Source organism: Urocitellus parryii, chromosome 7 (assembly GCF_045843805.1).
Source record: "Urocitellus parryii isolate mUroPar1 chromosome 7, mUroPar1.hap1, whole genome shotgun sequence".
NCBI classification, from domain to species: domain Eukaryota; kingdom Metazoa; phylum Chordata; class Mammalia; order Rodentia; family Sciuridae; genus Urocitellus; species Urocitellus parryii.
This window is the reverse complement of record NC_135537.1, coordinates 116,652,802-116,661,501: the sequence shown is the minus strand read 5'-3', so window position 1 is coordinate 116,661,501 and position 8,700 is coordinate 116,652,802.

Sequence of the window (8,700 nt, the reverse complement as noted above, 5' to 3'; positions counted from 1 at the left end):
AAATCATTCATCAGGCCCCTTGGGGTCATGTATGATTTAACATGATTGTATTAATACCCATTTGTTGTATTTAGTTTTATTGTCATTTGACCACCAGATGGCAGAGATGACATTTGGAAACCTCTCTTTCTGGCCCTGGGTTGCCTTCTCAGGTATTTAACATTAAACCCAAATTACCCATTTGGACATAAATTCCCAAGCCCTTGTAATTATGGCATTGTTTCACTTTGTGGGAAAATATCACTGCCATAATTGAACTCCTTTGCAATGTAAAAATGTAAAAGCTTAGAATATAACAGAAAGAGCCCCGGACAGAGCATCAGAATCATTGCATACCAGCCACTTGCTCCTTTTGAACTGGTTTCTTCATCAAAAAAAAAAAAAAAAAGGAGAATTCCAAGCCTGTATGCTTCACAGGCCTGTGTAAGGAAAATGAAAATTATTAGGATTGCGGGAAGGAGCCTGATCAAATTCCTCCGTAGCCCAGAAAGGCTCTGGGTATGAGGGACAGCAAGATCAAGTTTGTGAGTGGAGGGGTGGGCTTCTCAAGGCTCCCAGGGTGGGCAACTGGAGACAGGAGGCCCTGGCTCCTGATAGTGCACTCGAACCTAAGCCAGATTCTTGGGCCCACACGGATTCCTTGAGGTCCCCTGAAGTTGGTTCCCCCTCTTAGACCAGCACAGTGGTTTCCTGCATTGCAGTGCAGATAATGTGGCTTTTATCTCCCAAGAATCTTCAGCTTGTGTCCCTTATGCTTGTGTTTGCTCTGAGGGCCTGATTGATAACAGAGTTTGGACAAGTTTTTCACACTGCTCACTGCCTGAATCCCCGCCCCACCTCATTCCCACATCAATGTCTGGCTGAGGGCAGAGGCTAAGCAGCAGGAAAGCCAGAAGAGTTATCAGCGCTGAGGTGTCTGAGCAGATGAAATGGGCTGAGGGCAGACAGTCAGGCGAGTACCCTGGAGCCGGTCTGGGTTAGATACTGAGGCTTGTAGCCTGAGGAGTCTGTTGTGATTTTCCCCTTCTCTTTTCATTTAGGGGGTATGCTAATTTTCTCTTGATGCCATAAAAATTACTACACAGAGAGTGGCTTTAAAAATCGTAGATTTATTATCCTGGGAGTCAGAGGCCAGAAAAATTAATCTTAAAAATGAAGATGCCAGCTGGTCTGTGTTCCTTCTGGATGCTGGGGTGGGGAGTGCTCTGCTTGTCTTTTCTACTTTCTACAGGCTGCCTGCATTCCTTGCCGCCTGGCCTCTTCCTCCAGCGTCAGAGCACACTACTCCAACTTTTGCTTGTCATCCCATCTCCTTTTTGACTCTGATGCTCCTGCCTCATTTTCATAAAGACTCAAATGATCACATTAGACCCTCCTGCATAATCCAGGTTAATCTCCTTATTTCAAAATCCTTAACTTAGATTTGCAAAGTCTTTCTACCATGTTCAAGAACATGTTCATAGGTCCTGGGATTATCGCATGGGCATCTTTCAGAATACTTCAATCAACAAAAAAAGAACCTTTATGGTCTAGGATCAAAAGTGAATGAGAAAAGTCAAGTAAGAGACCATTTGTCAAACAGGTATTAGGTGTCAGAAACTATGATAGGCACTTTACATGTGTACTTCATTTAATTCTCACATTAAAGCAGGAAAGTAGGTGTTATTACAGTACTTTTTTCTTTAAGTGATGAAAAACTGAGGCTCAGAGGGGTTAAAAAGTTTACTAGTCAGTGGTAAAGATTCACACTGGGGTATTTTTGACTCCTTTCCCTTAATCTCTAGAAAAATGAGTTTTATTATTGCAAATTGGGCACAGTATCTAGCTCATGGATTTGTGTGAGGATTAAGCCAGAGACATCTGTAAGGGGTGAAGAATAAGGTGTGGCATGTGGTACGTGCTCCATTAGTGACAGTTGTTATTGTTGCTGTCTGCCGGCCCCAACGTTCCCAGGGCCCTCCTGGCTCAAGTCCCTCCTTTCTTCGGCAGACAGAGCCCTACTCAACTCTAAACCAGTTCTGACCAAAGTAGGCAGATGTCAGCTAGGAGCTCTGAAATTAGTGTGCTGCCACAGCGCTGCCAGGAGACACTGGGCAGAATATTCAGTTGCCCAAAGAAGGTACTGTTTTTGGAAAATAAAGCTGAATGGCCCCATTTTGTGAACTTTCTTCCAGGAATGTCCACAGAAGTGAACTGGGCTTTGCCTAAAATGGACAAGAGTGTTCACAATGTTAACTGATACCTAAAATCACTCCAAGCAGCTGTTCTGCAGGCTCTCCACCTACTTCTGCCAGAGGATGAGTTACTATCATAACTCAGATAGTAACCACCATGCTTACCATCTGTACTTTCACTTATTACTTACACTCAACTAGTCACTGAGCTATCTATCTGGATTTAGATCTATTTAGGTAACTTTCATAAATATAACCCAAAGAAAGGAAGTATCTCCTAGTCCTGCCCATAGGGAGGGCTGAGAATTGGGATAAAACATGAACAAGGCAATGCAAATTCCCCATTTGTCTCTCTCAGACCATGAGCTCCAGAATAATAATGTATTTGAGTGGCAGAATAATGTAGAGAAATGAGATTGCTTTTCACAACACAATTTTTTTTAAAAAAAGCATTTTTAACCAAGGAGGGTGCTATGCATTTTAAATGTATATGTTTTTCTATCTGTGCCCAACACAATGGCTGCCTTTCTTTAATATAATAGTAATATAATTCAAATGGTTAAAAAGGGCAACTTTTTGGTAATTCGGAGATATTCCAATTAGCAATTCTATAATCTCTAAAATCAGGCCTTTAAAAGATAAGTATAGTTGGGCTCCATGGTCCATGCCTGTAATCCCAGTGAGTGACTCAAGAGACTAGGCAGGAGGATCAGATAGCAAGTTTGAGGCCAGCCTGAGCAACTTAGCCAGAATTTGTTTCAAAAAAAAAAAAAATAGATAGGCCTGAGAATGTAACTCAGAGATAGCCTGCCCATGAGTTCATTCGCCAATAACACACACACACACACACACACACCATTAAACCAGTGCTGAAACATTAAATGGCATTATCTACACAACTTTTTTATAGTTTGGGTTTTTTTAGTCAACATCATTTTTTAAGATTAGTAAACTTCACTTCATTTTCATTCCTAAAAAGTGTTTCAGCATCTTATTCCAATTCATACCTTCTGTGAATGGACACTATTTTCGTTGTTTCCAGTTTTCTTCTATTATAAACCAAGTGCAAACATTCTTTTGTTTCTCCTTACACATAGTGTGTTGCCACAGGTTGTGTACCTAGAATTAGAATTGCAGGCTTATAGGATATGTACGTATTCAACTTCGATGCTGTCATTGTCACCAAAGTGTTTGATGGAATTTACATTCCTACCCACAAGGTATGAGAATTTCTGTTGCTTACCAGCACCTTGGTATTATCAGATCTTTACAGTTTTTACTTTTCTGTATGAAATGGTGTTTACTAGTTTTGGTTTGCATTTCTTTGATTATTAGTTAGTTTTAACATCTTTTCATATATTTACTAATCTTGTGAATTCTGTTAATTACCTGTTCCAGAGATTTTGCCTACTTTTAATTATTTGCCATCTTTTGTAATACTTGTTGTTTTAAATATTTTTATTAGTTATTGATGGACCTTTATTTATTTATTTGCTTATACTTGGTGCTGAGAATCAAACCCAGTGCTTCACACATACTAGACAAGCACTCTACCACTGAGCCACAACCCCAGCCTTACTGTGTTGCCCAGGTTATCTCTAAACTCCTAGGCTCAAGCCATCCTCCTGCCTCAGCCTCCTGAGTTGCTGGAACTATAGACACGTGCCACTGCACCTGGCTTGAAATATCATTTTTCAAAAAAACCAAAAGTATTAAGGAAGATCTGTATAAATAGAGAAATATGCCATATCATTGTCATTCTTGCAGAGGTGGGGGGGAGTTTCAGGGGAATAGAATCCAAGGCCCCATTGCATGCTGACCATCACACTCCTGACCTACATTCTCATACCTCATGGAAGATTCAATATCAAAAAAAAGTCATTTTCCCTAAGAAGCCAATTTTTCACTTTAAATTCCAACAAAAATTCCAAGAGGACATTTTGTTGAACTTAACAAAGTGATTCCAAAATTTAGATGGAAATGTAATGGGATGAATATAGTCAAGGTAATTCTGGGGAAAAAATGAGATTCATCCTATATGATATTATAAGTTATTATAAAGTATAGTAATTAAAATCATCAGTTTAGTCCAGTGATAGACCAGCAGATCAATGAAATGGACAGAAAAAATTGCCTGTGTATGCAAATAGTACATGATAGAAGTAATGTTACAAATCAGTATATATAAGGAAGAAATAATAAATTGTATCAAAAATGCTTATATGTTATTTTTCTAAATGGAAAATAAAATTATTTTCATATTTAATATAAAAAATCAAATTACAGGTAACATAAAGAAAGAAGTGTGACAAGCAAAACTTTAAAACTTTTAAAAGAAAATATAAAATATCTTTCCAACCTTGAGGTATGCAAGGATTTCTTAAATAAGTTCCAAATGCACAAACCATAAAGGAAAAAGCTGACATATTCCACTTAATTAAATTTTAAAACTTCTCTACAATAATCGAAACCATAAGCAAAATAAGAGAAGCCCTCAATGAGGAAAAAACATGTGTAATTCAAATAACCAAAAAGGAATTACTACCAGGGAAATATTTTTAAAACAACAAGTCTTGGGCTGGGGTTGTGGCTCAGTGGTAGAGTGCTTGCCTAGCATGTGTGAGGCACTGGGCTCGATTCTCGGCACCACGTATAAGCAAATAAATAAATAAAGGTCCATCAATAACTAATAAAAATATTTAAAACAACAAGTATTACAAAAGATGGCAAATAATTAAAAGTAGGCAAAAATCTCTGGAACAGGTAATTCACAGAATTCACAAGATTAGTAAATAAATATATGAAAAGATGTTAAAGCTAACTAATAATCAAAGAAATGCAAAACAAAACTAGTAAACACCATTTCATACAGAAAAGTAAAAACTGTAAAGGTCTGATAATACCAAGGTGCTGGTAAGCAACAGAAATTCTCATACCTTGTGGGTAGGAATGCATATATTTTCCTCATAAAATCTTATGGACCTTTTATGAGATTTATTTCTCTATATTTTTCTTATAAATGATATTTCAAAATTTTATATTATCTGTTGTTCTCTGTGAGAATGAAATTGATTTTTTGGTGATTGTTGTACTTATGTTTAGCAACTTACCTGAACTGCTATAATACAACTAATGACTTGTCTATAAATTCTTAGGATTTTCTTTATAGATAATCGTATACCTAGTAGGTAATCCTAACTTTGTTAGCGTTCTAATGCTTAGTCTTTAAAAAAAAATTTTAATCTTATTTTGCTGCTGGAACCTGTAGCACAATTTTGCTAGAGATAGAGATAGCAGGCATCTTTATGTTGTTGTTATTTGTTGAAATTTTTAATCTGTCCTTTATCTGGTTAAAAAAAAAAACAATTCTTGAGTGCTTTCCTGCATCATTTGAGATAAATACGTTTTGTTTTTCCCTAGAATTTTCAAATATCATGAATTACATGTTATTCTTTTTGTTGTAGTTTTCAATGCTGGGGATTGAAGGGCCTTGTATACCCTAGGCAATTGCTCTACCACTGAACTACATTCCCAGCACTTATGCTGATTTTTTAATATAATATATTTGCATACTAAACTCAACTTTGACATGTTTTTATACATTATTAAATTTTCTTTAGAAAGGATGTACATTTATGCTTCTCACTGGGTTCATAATTGAGATTGGCTTATGTTCTTCCTTTCTCATACTGTCCCTGTCATATTTTATATGCATTTTTAGATTTAATTATAATATACAGTGTGCAAGTCATTACAGTTTCACAAAGTGATCACATTTGTGTAACAAGAAAGAAGCAGAACTTTTCTAGGACACCAAGGCCCCTTCATGTTCTCTTCTAATCAGCACTGTTTCCCTGAAAGTAACCAAGATCCTAATTTCTAACACTTTAGTTTTACCTTTTACTTTAATGTTATAAAAATGAAATCCTATATTATAAACCATACTTTTGATAGCGTTTTTTTTTTGCTCAAATTAGGTTTATGACATTCATCCATAAATACTATGATTTATTCATTCTTGCTACTATTTAATAGTATAAAATTTATCCATTCTGTTCTTTTTTTGTGTGTGTGTGTGTGGGGTGGGTACCGGGGATTGAACTTAGGGGCACTTGGCTGCTAAGCCACACCCCCAGCCCTATTTTGTGTTTTATTTAGCTACAGGGTCTCACTGGTTTCTTGGCGCCTTGCTTTTGCTGTGGCTGGCTTTGAACTTGCGATCCTCCTGCCTCAATCTCCTGAGCCTCTGGGATTACAGGTGTGGGCCCTGCATTTGGCTTATCCATTATATTCTTGATGAACATTTTTATATGTTTTCATATATGCTTAGTGGTGAACATATGTATATTTTTGTTGAATATACATATATATTCAGCTTTAATAGATACTACCATTTACACTCATACAATGCTGCTGGGACTGAAAATTGGTGCAACTGCTATGGAAAGCAATTTGGAGATTCCTCAGAAAACTTGGAATGGAACCACCATTTGACCCTGTTATCCCACTCCTCAGCATATACTAAATGACTTAAAATTAGCATACTAATAGTGACGAGGCCATATCAATGTTTATAGCAGCTCAATTCACAATAGCTAAGCTATGGAACCAACAGAGGTGCCCTTCAACAGATGAATAGATAAGGAAAATGTGGTACATATACATAGTGGAATGTTACTCAGCCATAAAGAAGAATGAAATTATGGCATTTGTTGGTAAATGGGTGGAACTGGGAACTATCATTTTCAGTGAAATAAGCCAATCCCCAAAAGCCAAAGTCTGACCTGTTCTATCTGATATGCAGATGCTGACTCACAGTAGGCTTGCCGGTGGGAGGAGTGAATGTTCACTGCATTGGACAGGGAGGAGTGGTGGGAAGGGAGTTGAGTTGGGAATGGGAAAGACAGTAGAATAAATTGGACATAACTTCCCTGTGTTCATATATGCTCCATGTCATGTGCAACCACAAAAATGGGATGTTATACTCCATGTATGTATGATATGTCAAAACACACTCTATCGTCATGTATAACTAAAAAGAACAAAGAAAAAATTAGAAATAAAAAAAAGATACTATCATTTTACCAAAGTAATTATTTATACCTTGTTTTGATAGTCAGGATATGTTAGATTCAAACCTGTGAGTCTTCTCTTGATAGCTTATAAAATCGCAATTTTCTATTCTTTCAATATTTATAGAATTCATTTGCAAAATTCGGTATACCATTTTTTGTTACTGTAGTTAATTTATTTGATTTTTTAAAATCAAAGTCTGGGAGGATTTAAATTATTGATTTTATTTATTTAATGGTAGTATCTAGGTATTCAGTTATTTGTTTTAATAAATTCTATTTTAGGAGATTTTTTATTTTATATATAATATGTAATATATAGTATGTATGATATTATTATTTTTACTGATTAGTATAGGATTAGTCTTGGTTTTGTTTTTTGCTTTATTCTCGACTTTGTCTGTGGTCATGTCCTCGATGGTAGTCATAATATTGTGTTTGTGCCTTCTCTTGGTTAATCTTCTCAGAGGTTTGTTACAAAGAATCACCTTTTGGTTTTGTTTGCCCTTAATTGTATCTGTGCTGTTTAAAAGAAATTTCTATTGTTCTTTTTTATTTCCATTCTCTATTTTGAGTTTATTGTAAAAAATTATAATTGTCATTGTAAGTGGACTTAGCACATACAATTTTGGTCTTTTTTTAAAAAAAAAAGACCATTTAAAGTACACATTTAAAGCATGCATTTCATTCTTTCTTTCTGTTTTTGTTTGTTTGTTTGTTTGTTTTTTAGCTCCACTTAAGGTGCAGCCTATAAGATTTGATATGTAGCAACTTCATTATTGTTCAGCTCTAAATATGTTTAAAAATTTTCTTTGACCAGTGTTTTAAATGTGTCAATTTTAGAATTATTTAAAATTTTATTAGTTCTTTTTAATTATACATAACATTTGGATTCATTTTGACATAATTATAAAAACATGGAATATAATGTAATGTATAAGTAAAAATTCAGTTCCCGGTATTTCCATTTTCCCTTCCTGTCTCCCTCACCTTATTCTCTTCCCTCTATTCTACTGATCTTTCTACTATTTAGTTACAGTTTTGTTTTTATTTTTAAATAGTGCCTTGTGGGTATACATAAAGATGAGTTTCACTATGGTGTATTTATTCATATGTAGACATAGTAAAGCTAGGTCAGATTCTTTCTACTGTTATTTCCTTATCCTGTCCCTCTTCCCTATCCTCAGTCCCCCTCCTCAACTCCATTGATCCTTCTTCTATTGAGATGGAATTCCCTCCCCCCTCTTTTTTGTCCCCCCTCCCCCCACCCCCTTATCTTGGACTAGTTTCTGACTATCATAGAAAACATTCAGCCTTTGACTTTCTGGATCTGGCATATTTCACTTAGCATGATGGTCTCCAGTTCCATCCATTTACCAGCAAATACCATAATTTCATTCTTCTTTATGGCTGAGTAATATTCCATTATTTGTATATACTACTTTTTTAATCCA